The sequence below is a fragment of the Lithobates pipiens genome, unplaced genomic scaffold, assembly GCF_037356315.1.
Source record: "Lithobates pipiens isolate NorthernLeopardFrog02 unplaced genomic scaffold, aLitPip1_a1.2 Scaffold_19, whole genome shotgun sequence".
In the NCBI taxonomy this organism is placed as follows: Eukaryota; Metazoa; Chordata; class Amphibia; order Anura; family Ranidae; genus Lithobates; species Lithobates pipiens.
In genome coordinates, this window is record NW_027507764.1 from 565057679 (window position 1) to 565073944 (window position 16266).

The 16266-nt window shown below is 41.4% G+C and overlaps 1 protein-coding gene across 1 annotated transcript in view; it reads left to right on the forward strand.

Moving 5' to 3' along the window:
- The window catches only part of PHF20L1 (PHD finger protein 20 like 1), a 225665-nt gene extending 218956 nt beyond the window's left edge, over positions 1-6709 (forward strand). Inside the window, exon 22 of the transcript XR_013277714.1 lies at positions 1091-6709. The gene's annotated coding sequence lies outside the window, so the exon portion shown is untranslated. The remainder of the gene's footprint in view (positions 1-1090) is intronic.
- Positions 6710-16266: the final 9557 nt, after the last annotated feature.

Below are 16266 nucleotides of genomic sequence, written 5' to 3' on the forward strand. Positions count from 1 at the left end.
TGAAGTCCAGGCTGAGGCTGCCATTCATCTCACTTCATGCACATAGGTCTGCTTCAGGATGTGCGGGTTATGCATCTTTTCCTTTGAGGACACTACAGCACTTACATTCGATCTTTGCATTCTGTTTGCAGCCTGTTACTTCATTTTATTGCACCTTAGTCGATTCTGTCATCTCCTTTTCTGTCTTTAGGGTGGTTGCAATGCTTGCAGGGTCCGCTGGAACCTCGCTGTAGCCACCCTTGCGTGCACGCTTTATCCTGCCATGTGCTTTGTTATCATGGCACTAGGGATGAGGGACCAAGCAGTCCCAACTTAGGTGCTCATGTGACCGTTATGTGATGTCTACTGTGCATGCTCTTCAACTGGAAGTTTCACGAAATGGCTTTGAGTCATGGGAAGTGAGTGTCTTAAGTGTAATGCCGCGTACACACGGCCAGCAAAAAAACGATGAGAGCTTTTCATCGGAAAATGCGACCGTGTGTATGCTCCATCGGAATTTAGCTGGCCTTTATTCCCGTCAGCAAAAATGTTCTCAATTTTTCAGACGGAAACATTTTCTATCAGAAATTCCGATTGTGTGTATGCAATTCTGATGCGCAAAAACTCACGCATGCTCAGATTCAACTACGAGACGGAAGCTATTGGCTACTGGCTATTGAACTTCCTTTTTCATGTCCCGTCGTATTTGCAATACGTCACTGCATTCTTGACGGTCGGAGTTTGGTGTGACCGTGTGTATGCAAGACAGCTTGAGCCAAATCCCGTCAGAATTCCGTTGGGAAAACCATCGGAGCTTTTTCCGACCAAAATTCCGATCGTGTGTATGGGTCTTAAGGGGTTGGGGACATCATTTGAAAAATACTTCTTCATGCTGTAGCTTTCCTTGGTTGCATTGTTAAAGTAAAAAAGTCATGTCTTTGCTGAGAGCTCTTTGTTGTACAGGTTTTTTAAGTGACAGTCACTTTAAAGTAATTTAAAGCAAAAAAAGTGTAATCTTTTATGTAATTTTTACATCCATGCTTTAATATATTTCTGATATTGTATTACTTGCACAGATTTTAAGATTCTCCCTATCTGTATTTCATTGCAGTCACTCAGCCTTCCTGACCACCAATTATTAAGATAAATATCAACCTTTTAGATAATGCATTGATTTCAGTCATTCAGTGCAGTAAAGAAACAACACACAGCAAGAAGAAGAGCCTGCAAAATAAATCAACAAATGTGGCTGCCCCTGTGTGCATTATAATTACAAACGTATACAAATATAGTGTTTTTATGTCAAATTGATAAAATTGCCCATTGAAGTGACCATTTTCACATGTAAATCTTACACTATAGTTTTCCTTTAATGGTCCGATTGCCATATCTACTGGTGATAAATATTGTCTGTCTGACAAACCATATTCATGGTGCCACATACCAAAGCCCAGTTCATTGTTGATATTGAGTTAACTCCATCACCCTCGGTATTCTTCCATTTTTCAGGATGCCATTGGTGAGACTCCTGGGTAGTGTGAATTTTCCATATGGACTGACTATATATATTTTTCTTGTTCCCGTTTACTGGTTTTAGAATTGTGAGTGTCAGCCAACATGTTCTTACAGTGTCCAGATTTCTGAAGCTTAAATGGAATCATTCAGGGTGAAGTTATAGGTTCTCGATAGGCCACTCCTGAACACTCAATAATATTTACCTTCTCTGCTTGCCCCATTTTTATCCCGTTCAACTGCTGGAGGAGCGAGACTCCTGTTTCCGGTGTAAAGGTCTTCCTCCTTTCCTGGACACTCAGGCCCAAGCATGGCATCCTGGGAGGAAGGGGAGGATGTTGCATGCTCCTCCATATCCTGAAGTACTAGGTATTTTCAGGTGCTCTGACAAATATAGAGAGAGGGAGTGTGATGTCAGCTTTTATATAGAGAACCTTTCACTTTGTCCAGAATTGCTCTTTTTAAGTAAACTTTTCCTGAGTGAGATGTGCCCGGGTCCATTGCTGATCTTCTGCTGGAAAAGCTAATTGCCTATCTATTATGCTGTTATTTTTACCTGCTTTAAGTCACTGACCCAGAATAACTATGCATATCGGGAAAGGTCATACTTATTCTGGATTAGCAGCCTAACCAGAGGCTCTATATGACAGCCAGGGAACTAACATTTGTAGAATAGGAAGTTGCCAACGGAAGCCTCCGTGTTTCTTTCAAGAGAGGTTTTCTTTTGCTCCAGATTTTTGGCAACTGTGATATTGTAAGGCAAGGCAGTAAAATAAATCCTACAAATTGTGTTTATTGCCTTTTTGGTTTGCTTTTTAAGTTGCATCCACCCCCCCAAAAAGGATATTCCAAAATGGTGGGCATTCTTTCACTTCTCCTTGGGGAAGGGCCCACCAGAATTCCTTATTGAACCCAGCTGCCTCCGACCTTACAAAGATAAGTCATGGTGTTGCTTTCCCCTGGCCTTTGCAAACTGCTGTGGGGTAGAGTTATCATCTAAAATATTAAATTTGATTTATTTAGTAAAGAAGTAGAGCATGTTCAGTTTGCAAAGTCATTGTTACTTTGTAAATAAGGTGAAGCTGCGTTCATGTTTGCTAAGCAAAGCCCTGTTCCCTTTGCTAATTGCACAGTAAATGCTCCTTTCGTAGCTCAACCCCAATGCATGTCTTGATAAAAGTCCAGAGCATCCAGTTTTTTTTTTTTTTTTTTCTCTACTTGCCTTTGTAGACACAACCTTGTATTGTGTCTATAGTGTCTCAATGGCAGCAAGGAAAATGTGAACATTTCCACTATTGGATATTTTCCGATATACCAAAACAAAATGGTAATTGGCAATGAACACTATTTGTCAGATTAATTATTTTGCTATCTTGCTTTACTGTGTTAAATTTGTCCTAATGGTGACCTCATATCCCCCTTTTTAAAATGTTGGAGTGTAAATGGTGGACTGTTCTTGTCCACATAAAAAAAAAAAAAAAAAAGATTTATTGCAGGTTGTGTATACGTTCCTTGGCTTCAAGTCCAACTCTAGGCAAACATTTTTTAATACAATGCAGAAAGGATTGAACATGCCAGGTTTTATTTGCCGCTAGTGGCTCTACCATATCGCTTCCTTTTACTAAAAAAAAAAAAAAAAAAGAGTAGTCTTCCATGTTTATTGCTGTATGTACCTACCTGTATGGTAACACCTGGTTCCTGGCATTTCTTGTCTTGGTGTCACCAGGACAAGAAGGAAACTGGAAACCTTCCTATGTGGACACAGACTGTATTAAAAACCTGCGCATGCACATTGGAGGCACTGGATTTAACTTGTCTGAAGTTCATGGTTCTAGAAAGTAAATAAAATGTAAAAGGGGCACAGTGAACCAAAAAACAATTGCAATGCTGCAATCTCATTGAAATCTTTAGAGGCTACAGTACCAGTGCTCAGGCACAGGTTTCTGAAGCCTCTTCAGTACTGGATCCACAACGAAAGCTGGCACCACGGTACAATTTAACAGAAGATGAGCTTCATTGTTAAAACATCGGGAAAACAGCCAACAAAGGTCAATGCACTTCAGCCAGTCATGATTAAAGAGGAGGTCTACCTAAAAAAAAAAAAAAAAAAAAAATATTAAAAGCCAGCAGCTGCAAATACTGCATCTGCTGACTTTTAATAAATGGACCCTCACCTGTCCCAGGGTCCAGCGATGTTGGCAACCGAAGCCGATCAATCGCTCGGCTTTCGGCAGCTGCCGCCGCCATCTTCGGTGCGGGAATCAGGAAGTGAAGCGTTGCGGCTTCACTTCCCGGTTCCCTACTGCGCATACACGAGACGTGCTGCGCATTCTAACTGGTCCCCTCTGTCTCCTGGGACCCATGTGTGTCCCAGCAGACATTGCAGTGAACAGGAAGAGGCGTAGACTCCCCTGGGAGTCTATGCCCAGAAGTGGATGCAAATACCTGTCTTAGACGGGTATCTGCATCCCCCTCCCCCCTGAAAGGTGCCCCTGCACACAGCAGGTAAGTATAACATGTTTTTTTTTTGTTTTTTTTTAATTGCCTTTACAAACATTTTAAGAGCCACACATCTTTGTTCATAGCATAACAAAGGCACTGCAATTCGGGTGCTCCAAAACACTACTCCTTCATCAGGGCTCATATCGCTGATATTTTCCAAGTATTGCGTTATTCCACAAGTGATCAAACAGCAAAAAATAATCTTTGCTGTCTCTTCAGTGCTGGTATATTTAAATGGTTACACAATGAATACATACAGTGTAATCCTGGTGGTTGTGCCACTTTTGAGTCTTGTCTTCTATTTGCAACATACACTATATTACTAAAAGTATTGGGACGCCTGCCTTTACACACACATGAACTTTAATGGCGTCCCAGTCTTAGTCCATAGGGTTCAATATTGAGTTGTCCCAACCTTTGCAGCTATACCAGCTTCAACTCTTCTGGGAAGACCGTCCACAAGGTTTAGGAGTGTGTCTATGGGAACGTTTGACCATTATTCCAGAAGCACATTTGTGAGGTCAGGCACTGTTGTTGAACGAGATGATCTGGCTCATAGTCTCCGCTTTAATTCATCCCAAAGGTGTTTTATCAGGATTGAGGTCAGAACTCTGTGCGGGCCAATCAAGTTCCTCCACCCCAGACTTGCTCATCCATATTTAACCCTACGAACTAAGACTGGGATGACGTTAAAGTACATGTGCGTATAAAGGCAGACGTCCCAATACTTTTGGTAATAGAGTGTATAAGCCCTTTAAGTTAGGAACAAACACTAATGTTTAAAGATGTTAGACTCTTAGATCTTTTGTCTGATTCTGTCTGTAGGCTTTTCGTCAATTAAAACCTGGCAAAGGTTCTTACCCTTCTCTAATGTATTAAAAAAAAAAATGTTATCTAGTGTTGGACTTTAATCCTGCATTGCTGCTTTTAGTAATGTTGTACATTGGTGTACACAGAGTTTATGTTCACATTCTTTAAGTTCTACAGGAAAATGTTAAAATACACCTGGCATGAGAGAAGTGCAAGGGCCTCAGTGGCAGCCTACGTTCTCATCACATGGCAGGTATAAGTGATGTCCATTTGAGCTACTCACAATGGCAGCTGTTCACAGATTTACATTCTTTATTATTATTTTTAAAGAGGACAGCAGCTGTGTGAAGTCCGGACCTAGCTCTGATATCAGCTAGGCTGACCAGTTGTTGGGTTAGGAGTTGCTGTATAACCCGGTTCAGTTCTGAGTGTGTCTACAGCAGTTTTCTTAAAGCCCACTTCACCTTTCGGTTTAAATTTGAGTAGATAAGCCATTTCCCTGCCAGCAACCTGTAGAAGAAGATTTCTTGCTTTCTGTGTGGAAGCCACCACCCCTCCATGAGTCACAACCAGCAGGGAGCTGGTGCAGTGACGAGCATTTTACTGCATCATAAAACGCACATCACTGCGAGAACACACCGAAAAAAATTGACTTTAACGGCACGTTTAGAAAAATATAACAAATTTTTAATAATTCACATACATTAACTACATATAAGGGGTTATTTACTAAAGGAAAATCCACTTTGCACTGCAAGTGCACTTGGAAGTACAGTCGCTGTAGATCCGAGGGGGACATGCAAGGAAAATAACAGCATTTTAGCTTGTACATGATTGGATGATAAAATCAGCAGAGCTTCCCCTCATTTCAGATCTACCCCTTAGATTTATAGTGACTGCACTTCCAAGTGCACTTGCAGTGCAAAGTGGATTTGCCTTTTGTAAATAACCCCGCATAGTGTACACATTCAATAACACACTTTACTTTAAGTGTTGCATTAACATGTGTACACTATATGTAGTTAATGTATGTGAATTATTAAAAATGTGTTATATTTTTCTAAAACGTGCCGTTAAATTCCATTTTCTCTATATTAGGATGTGGCACCTTATTACTCAGGGGTTTGATTGCCACCCCAGGGCATAGCAATCAACTTTTTTTCTATAACCCAGGTTAATGCACCTCAACAATGTAAATGGGCCCCTTAAGCTTTGAACACCTTTCGTTTTGCTGAAATGTATTTAGCCGAATTTAAATAAAAAAATTCAGCAACCAGTCAGACTTGGCAAAGCTGATTTCCGATAAGGGATCAGACTTCATGCAGACTTTTGGCTGTTATGTGGAAGTTAATGATCTGAGGACTGTAAATCACTGAACAGCACTTTGGAGAGAGTTAGAATGGAACATATCAAGATGGAAATACAAGTCAGTGTTGGCCTGTTTTTTTTTTTTGTTTTTTTTTTGAAGGTGCAAAATCCAGGCCTTTTCTTTAGTAATAAGCTAGCAGGCATCTGCAGCTAAGTAGTGTATTTCCCTGGAACCTGCACTGTAAAAAAAAAAAAAAAAAAAATACAAGTCATCAATGACGGCTTACCTTTTTCTATCTTGACCGGTTCCCCTTAACTCTTCATCTCATTTGAAAAATATTGTGCCAAACATATATGACTACTATGGACAACTGGACCATCTTCCGACAACGGGATCGTGGCCTGTCCGGCGTACTGGTTTATTAAAATTATACCTGGTCTCCAGTTTTAACCTTTTCATTTGCAGTGTTTATAATAGATGTGTATATAAATATATATTATATATTTTATTTTGCCCTGAGTAATTCAAAAAAAACCCTGTAATTTCTTTTCACGTGTACACTGAATAAAGAAATCCTCAGCAGGCATGAGGACACGACGGCGGCACATGTGACTGTTCTTTGCTGTAGAAAGGGCATGGGCAAAACTTTACCTTCTTGTCCCTGTCCCCCTCTGGTTCCAGCTGGCAGGTCAGTGCTGGAGCTTGTTTTTCCCTGAATGCTCCTATTGGCTCAGGGACTTTAATTCCTAAATCTTGCCTGTGGCACGGCAAATTGGGAAATTGTAGTTTTTCACAATATATTTCAGGGCAGCTGTGTTGATGGGGCTTTTTTTTTTTTTTTTGTACTCCTGCCACTGGCTGCAGTGCTTGCACTTGTAGTTACTTAACCACTGCATTTAGCTGGCTAGGATGTTGGGACTTTTATTGGATGACCCCTATCAGTAGTTGACTGTGTTGCTGAACTTGAAGTCTTTTGGACGCTGCCGCTAGCTGGTAATTTATACTGGGACTCCCTCTAGCTCATGTGCTTAGATTTGCATTTCCTTTCTTCCTCCTCTGCCTTGGGCTGGGATGCCAAGACTTGTGATTCCTTCTTCATCCTCTGGGAGATGTTAAGATTGGTAATTCCGTCCTCATCCTCCATCTCAGAGGTCCCCAACTCCCGGGCCGCGGATCGCTGCCGGTCCGCCTGTTGGGGACCGGACTACACGGTGGTGGGGGGTAGGCAGCAAGTGAATACATTTTTTTTTTTTTTTTTTATAATAATAATTATATATTTATTCTATAATAATAATAATTGAGCTCATGTTGTCAGCCAAACCATTATTATTGATATTATGAAAAAAATAATAATTATTATAGAAAAAAATATATAGGATTCTGAATTTTTTTTTATTATTGAAAAATCTTTTTAAAAAATGTTTTGGGTATCTATTTGGCTTTTTACATGAGCTCAAAACAATATTATTAATAATATTAATCAGGGCTCATATCATCAGCCAAAGGATACAAATATTTTAATATATATATATATATATTTTTTTTCAATAATAAAAATATTTTTTCTTTACAAAGATGTGAGTTGCAGGAGAGGTGACAGGCTGCAAACCCCCTGCCAGCTATTTAACGTCGCCTGTCATAAAACCCATACCCCCACCAGTTCATGGAGGGGTCATCTTCCATGAGGCCAGAGTGTAGAAATGTGATCAGCACACCATGGATTCCTCAAGGGTCTAATGCTTTGTTCACGTGGTACACATACGGCAACGTTTCTGAGCCACGCAGGGCCCCTTCACCAGGCAGGTGACGCTTTCCTAACGAAGGGGCACTGCGTGGCTCCGAAATGTTGCCGTATGTGTACCATGTGACCATGTGAATAAAGCTTTGGACACTTTTGAGGAATCCTTGGTGTATTGAGGACATTTCTACACCCTGATTATCTACGGTTTCCAGCTGGTGGTCATTACAGCACCCGTTATTACTACAGCTATTTTCAGGAACGTGTGCGTGGGAAATATTACTTTGGTCTTCAGTGAGGCCAGCGTTCCCTGGTGCCAGGGAGGTTGGGGACAGCTGCCCTATCTGGCATTCTCAGACTTTTACCTCCCCAGCCACTGCCTCTGGCAAGGATTTGTATTTTCTAGAGAGGTGGTTGTCAACACCTGGGGTATATTGAGCCTCGACTGCTGCCCCTGGTGTCACCAAAGGGCCACATTACATATTCAGTATGTGTAATGCTACAATGGGCCATTTAAAGACTGCAGACTTACTGTGATGGCGAACCTTGGCACTCCAGATGTTTTGGAACTACATTTCCCATGATGCTCATGCACTCTGCTGTGTAGTTGAGCATCATGGGAAATGTAGTTCCAAAACATCTGGGGTGCCAAGGTTCACCATCACTGTACTAGAAGGAGCAGTCAAACTGCAGCCATTATACAGGTTTAGTTGAAGACATGTTGTAGGAGCCTGTCAGAGACTGGGGATGTTACATGAGACTTCTAGAGATCACTGCCATTACAGCACTTTACAAAATCGGCATTCTCACTGCTGACTGCTGGGGTCCAAGGGCCGCTGGCAAGCAACAGAGGGCCGCAGGTTGGGCACCCGGGTCCTAGAGTGCGCAATACAAAACAAGTTCCCCTGCACTTAGCCAGCAAACAGGACCTAATAAACCTGTTTCAGATTCATAATAAGAAAATAGAAGTCTCAGATGCAGTTATTTTCAGATCTATATGAAGGTGATGTCAAGGCAACTTTGTGTCATCTGTAGGAGTACTGTTTATATAGCAATGTCTAATTAAAAAAAAAAAACACAGGTCTCAGTTGTTTAGATACGTGGAGGGTCTTACACCAAATCCTTTATTTATTTTTTTTGGGAGCACCGACGCTCAGATTTACATATAGCAATAAATTAATTCAGAACATTGATCCCTTTTAAAGGCTTCTAGGGCTCAGTGCTGAGGAACTTGTAAGTTTTAGACCCCCAAAGGACTTAAGACTTCCCGAGCCTGCTGCAAAACCACTAAGCAGTCCATAAGAAGTGACTTCGGAGTTTAAGTGTTTTATTAAATTTTTTTTTTTTTTTTTAACTTTGTTTTATTATTTGTTAGAATTTTAGCCTTTTATAAAAAGTCAAACCAAACGCAAGAAAAAAAAATAACAAAAGGGATGCATTTTCTGTTGGAAATCTCCTAAATATTCACATATGCTTTCTTTTGTTTTTATGGAGCTGCATACTTTACAACTCTGACTGTTTTTGAAAAAGGCATTTCACATATTTGTGGATCATTTGCATCACATTTTGGCAGCGGAAGTAGAACACCACAATGTTGTTGATTTAATATAGCAGTGAAGCGTGTTACTTTGCAAAATTAATTTTTACATCTAAGTGAACGTGGTGAGGTGTAAACAATTACCAATCGTGTGCAAAGAAAATGGGAAATAAAAATTGATTTTTTTTGCTTGCACACAATTGGAGGATTGAAATTCCATCTTATTGCTAAGCTAGGTAAAAATTCACCATGCAAATTGAGCATGCTCTCTACTCCTTAAGTATTGGCTCTGACAGATTTCTAAAAGCAGCTTCTTCCCTTTTGCTGTCAGTAAAAGTTTAAGCTCTCTTTCTGTAATCGACAATGGGGGAAAGGGTCAGATTTGACCCACGTAACCATTCTTTTTTTGGCCTTGTACACTTTGGTATCTAAAAGTTGCAGCTGGCAAAGTAAAAATGCCACTTGCTTTAATCAATTTATAAGTATTGTTTAAAGTAATGTCGGCCATACACGGTTCGAATTTCGAAAGAATTTCCTTTCGAAAATCGTATCTAAGAATTTTCGTATGAATTTCACACCATTAGTGGGCTGCAGCAACAGCCGATTTTCGTGCGGAAATAAAATTTGAGGAATCGGACATGTTGGAAATTTTTTGAAAAACGAACGATTTTCTAATCAATGATGGGAGAATCGTGCGAGAAATGTAATAAGAAAAGAAAATTTACGGAGAGAAAAGAAGATTCCCGGCCAAGAAAATTCTTTTCTGTAACAACATGAGGTGAAATTGAAGGCTTGGTCGGCCGAATTTCGAAAATCAATGGTGGCATCATCGGATCACAAAAAAAACTAATTATCTGATTTTGAAAAGAAAATTCGTTCGAAATTCGACCGTGTATGGCCTGCATTAGGCAGGCAGAGCATGCTGCAATCAAGTGCTTACTGATGCCTGATGCCAAAGGAATGAATTTACCTGCTTGGCCCAATATAAGTATGCATGTGCCATACCTGTGAGATCCCCGTTGAAACTGGAAATCAATGTAGGCACCGCTACTCCAATGATTGCTGCTAACTTCACAAGCACCGAACAGGGAAAACTTTGGAGTAGATTTACTAAAACTGGAAAGTGCAAAATTTTGGTGCAGATGTGCATGGGAGCCAATCGGCTCCTAACTTCAGTTTGTTCAGTTAAAGCGAAGTTGCAACGACATGTCATTTTTTATTTTTTTTTTAAAACATTTCTTAAGGTCATAACATAGACATTTAACACTCACGTCTTTAGAAAAATGCGCCCCCCAATGTGCTGTTTAACCACTTGCAGACCGGACCATTTTGCTGGTCAAAGACCAGACCACTTTTTGCGATTCGGCACTGCGTCGCTTTAACTGACAATTGCGCGGTCGTGGGACGGGGCTCCCAAACAAAATTGACGTCCTTTTTTTCCCACAAATAGAGATTTCTTTTGGTGGTATTTGATCACCCCTGCGGTTTTTATTTTTTGCGCTATAAACAAAAATAGAGCGACAATTTTGAAAAAAACGCATTATTTTTTACTTTTTGTTATAATAAATATCCCCCAAAAATATATAAAAAAAACATTTTTTTCCCTCAGTTTAGGCCGATACGTATTCTTCTACATATTTTTGGTAAAAAAAAATCGCAATAAGCGATTATTGATTGGTTTGCGCAAAAGTTATAGCGTTTACAAAATAGGGGATTGTTTTATAGCATTTTTATTAATAATTTTTTATTATTTTTTTTTTTACTAGTAATGGCGGCGATCAGCGATTTTTATTGTGACTATGACATTGTGGGGGACACATCGGACATTTTTGACACATTTTTGGGACCATTGTCATTTATACAGTAATCACTGCTATATAAATGCACTGATTCCTATGTAAATGACACTGGCAGTGAAGGGGTTAAGTGTTCCTAGGGGTGTGTTACTAACTGTGGGGGGGTTGGGCTTTCATTTAGTGAACACTGATCTCTGCTCCAATCACATGGAGCAGAGATCAGCGTCACTAGTTGCTAGGCAGAATGGAGAAATGCTGTTTACACGGCATTTCCTCCATTCGGCTGCTCCGTGAGACGATCGCGGGGATGCCCGCGGCGATCGAGTCCGCGGGTCCCGCGACCGGACTCACGGGGGTCCTGACCAGCGCGGGAGCGCGCCGCCGGCATCGCGCCCCCGTTGGCAGGGCGGCATTGAATATTGGACGTACCTGTACGCCAATATGCCTGCCCGTGCCATTCTGTCGACTTACATCGTCGTGCGTTGGTCGGGAAGTGGTTAATATAAAAAAAATCAACTTATAAAATTGCTTCCAGGCTGTTCCCGTATTGCTTGTGGACATATGAAGCCCACAAGCATGATGTTCCGGGATACGGTGCAGCTGAGCGACCAGCATGTACCGCCCGTTCTCGCGCACGTGCATTTTCACAGTATCGCAGCGCCGTCAGCTTCCCATCACAACGTGCGGTGGCGTCGAAAGTGACCGCCCCATTGTGATGGCAATGCAAGGAAGTGACGTAAGGAGCCGCGGTGAGGAAGGGGAAGATTTGAAGGGACCACATAGCAACAGGCATGAAAAGATAAATAAAAAAAAATTTAAAATTCTCCAAATGTCATTTATTATATTGTTTCCTGTACAGTAATGACATTTTTTTTTTTTTTATGAGTGGAACTCTACTTTTAAGTTTTGACAAAATAACCTGGAAGCCGATTGGTTTCTAAGCAGAGCTTCACCAGATTTTGTACACTCCACAACCCCTTTGCTTTTTCCCCCATGAATACAAAGAGTTCCCTGATTGGATGAGGTAGAGATTGTAATGCCTCCACCCCTCCTGTCCACCTTGTCCAGTCAAAGAATGTTTGGAATTTATTGAGAAAATTCAAAGAGCGACTATCTGTGTTCACAATGCAGCAGTGAAGCCGCTTGGCTCGGCACTTTAGTGGCGGTCACAGTAGTAGTGCAGCCTCATACAAGGATTTCCAGCTTCCACAGGGAACACACAGGTACGGCAAACACATCTTTACATTGGTCTTAGTTGGACCAATGCAACTATGTAAAAAATGACCATCCCCAAACAGCATTAATACAGAGGAACCTGTCTGGCGAGAAATATAAAAGCTGACTTTTTAAAGTTTTATGTTCCATGTCTCTTATCCTTACCTGAAAAGATGACCTTGAACAATCATGTACAAATCCGATGTCCCACCACGTGGTTTTCAAATGATTGTTCCAAATCAGTAGCTTACCAAGGAGTATAGAAGATATAAGGATTACCTGGACCTTCAAAAACAAGCCAGCAACTTTATTTTCCATATTCCTGTCCAGTCATGGTCCCATGAAGCATTCACTTTGCAATGTGCTTTGTATAGTATACGGCTTTTACACGGCAGCTCTCCTCCTCTTCAGTAGCTTGCCATGGGAGAGCGCTGACAGAGGAGTTGGTGTGAGAAGCATAACCTATGAGTGTCCTGTGTACCCAACACTCTGAGGTTTCCTGATCCTTCCATTTATATTTAGGTTATTGATAGATACCATGGGGTTAAACTACCTGAAAGTCTTTTAGGGTTTCTATTAGTAAGATCTCTGTGCTGAGTTCAGAGGTATGTTCACCTTCAGTGTCTGTTATGAGAGGTTCCCATCATCCCCGCTGAATTCATTTTTATTTATGTTCTGGAAAATGTAATAGGAGGAGGCAGAACAACCCCAACACTGGCAAGAGGAGAGCTGGCAACTATGACAGGAGGATCTTGATGTTAGAGCTGGCTATACACGTTAATATTGTATTGAGGCTGAATTCACACCTATGCATTTTTAGTGCTTTTTGCACTACAGTCCTTTTAGCATGGTTTCCTATGGACACACGTTCTGTAGAGAAAATCTGCAAAATGCAAAGAGCACTAAAAATGCCATCGGTGTGAATCCAGCCTTAGATTGACCGACAACTATGTAATGTGAGGGCCTACCTAAGCAGTCCTTTCTGTTTTGATCAAATCAGGCAGCCGCTTGCACTATAGCTTTGATAGATTTGAATTTCACCATAAATGTCTCAATCCAACTGTACAATCCCCTTTAGATTTACCAAAACTATGTAATACGAGAACCTATATAGACCATCCATTAAAGTGGTTGCAAACCCTTACAACACACTTTTTGCTACAGATAAGCCTATAATAAGGCTTACCTGTAGCTACTCTGGATATCTCCTAAACCTGCACGGTTTAGGAGATATCCCCCTGTATTTGCATGTGCCGACCTCACCAGCACATGCACACTGAAGCCACGGCATGTACGTGCCGTTGCTTCAGTTAGACTGCGCTATTACCGGCGGCTCCCGCACGCATGGGCGGGAGTGACGTCATCGCGACTGCGGCCAATCACAGCGCCCGAGCCCGCGATACCCAGAAATAACTCCAGGAGCAATGTTGCCAGCCGGAGCGGTGAATGAGGACCGCTGCGGGGGCTTCAATCTAAGGTAAGTAATACATAATGAGCTAGTATGCTATGCATACTAGCTCATTATGCCTTTGTCTTGCAGGTTTTTTTTGGGGAGGTTTGCAACCACTTTAAAGCAGTAGGAGACTGCCACAAAAAAAAAGAGGGCCCCCGGCAGTTTAAGTGATAATGTACTAGTATGCATCATGTACATTATGACAGACTTACCTGAAAACGAAGCCCTCCAGTGGTGGGCTGTCACCGCCGAAGATGGTTTCATCTTCACCCGTTCTTCTTTACGGGCTTCAGCGATATGAATGGCCAAGCCGGCAATGATATCACTCCCACACAGGTGCACAGGAGTCGCTGTTTACAGCAAGGCTCTGAAGGAATTGCAAGGGTATATGCCGTTCCTTCAATGCGCATGCACCGGTGATGTCACTGGCCGCATCTAAAGTAAATGTCTCCTAAACAGTGCACGTTTAGGAGATGTTCACTGTACCTATAGGTAAAACATCATCCATGGAAATTTACTACCACTTTAAATTTGTATCCAGTCAAGCAGGCCCTTACACTACATGGTTGTTGAAAAGTCTTCTTGATTTTCTATATAAAGGAGCCACAGCCTGAATAGAAAAGCCCACCCCCCTGTCAGCATGGTATAGAAAAGGACACTCTTCTGTGTGGAAGCCGTATACGCCTTGCTGATTGGAGAGTTCTAGCCCCAAATCAGTAAGGGGGTGTGTCGCTCCTCTGCAGAGAGAACACTGTTTCCACATAAAGAGCAAGGGTCCCTCTCTATATCATGCTGGCCAGGGACAGGCCTTTCTGTGCTCAGACTGTGGCTTCTTTCTAAAGAAAATGAACTATAGGATGTTGAATTTATGCATTTTGATGTAATTAGCTCATTTAAACTAAAGTTCCATTTGGGCTTTTAGGTAGATTATACAGCTAAATTATACATTATAATGTGCAAGACCAGCTTACCCATTTATTTTGGGTAGAACAACCCAAATACTGTGTTCTTCTTTTTTAAGTTTTTGTTTAGTAATATTTGCTAAATAATGAAACCTCATCATCAGATTTTTAACCGATTTAGTTATACTTTATGGTGCTACATTATGTTACATTTACAAGCATCCCACACACAAAGCAGCTGATCTCCCGAAAAAAAATTTTGGTGCTCAAACCGTTGTGATGATTGAACACTGGTGGTCCCATCAGTCGCTTTAATTTTTGCTGTATGACATCACATGTTTCTTAAAGAAGAGCTTAAGTCAAACACACAGAATTAGAATTGTTTTATGGATACCTATTTATATGCATCAGTGGTTTGTTTCCGAACTTGATATTTGGCAATAAAAAATAATTTTACATCTCTGTTTTCTGACTCAAATGGCTTTAGGATCCTTTTGTAATAACTCAGTTTAAAGTGGGACTTCTACTGTATCTGAGCACCAGAAGCTGAAAATGCTATTTAGTATTCAACCCAAACTCCCGCATCCATCTATGTTTCCATGCTTTACTTTGTTGAGAAATCGCTTCGAAAAACACCCCCCTAGGACAGCGGTTCTCAACCTCAGTCCTCAAGTACCCCCACCCCCAACGGTCCATGTTTTCAGGTTTTCTTTTACTTTGTACAGCTGCTTTAAATCAATATCAATGACCTGGTATCGATGAGAGCTATTTTATCTAAGGGAAGTTCCCAAAACATGGCCCGTTTTGGGGTACTTGAGGACTGAGGTTGAGAACCACTGCCCTTGTGTAGTATTTACTTCCTGGAATCCATCAACCCCCCCCCCCCCAGCTCAGGCATGCCGGAAGGTGGTGTGCTTAGTTGGGATAACCCCTTCTTCCATGTTCTGGATGAAAGAAAAAAAAATGCCCATGACGGGGCAAGATGTAGACACCATGTCTCTTTCCCGAGTGTCTCGTTTACGAGTGTTGCGCAGTTTCACCATCACAGTTTAACCACTCGCCTACAGGGCATTTTCACCCCCTTCCTGCCCAGGCCATTTTTTCAGCTTTCAGCGCTGTCACACTTTGAATGACAATTGTGCGGTCATGCTACACTGTACCCAAATTAAATTTTTATCATTTTCTTCACACAAATAGAGCTTTCTTTTGGTGGTATTTAAGCACTTCTGGGTTTTTTTATTTTTAGCATGCTCACCATTACTGAAACCTGGCTTCAAGATTTTGACTCTGCTTCTCCTGCTGTCCTCCCCCATGGTGGCCTCCACTGGATTCACCTCCCCCGACCCGATGGATGGAAAAGAGGGGGAGTTGGATTCCTTTTATGCCCACAAAGCACCTTCTCGGTCATTCCTACCCCTCCCTCTCGTCTTTCGAGATGCACTGTTTTTGTCTGTTTTCTTCCATTTCTCTGAGGATTGGAGCAATTTATCAGCATCCTGGACTAGTATCTTGC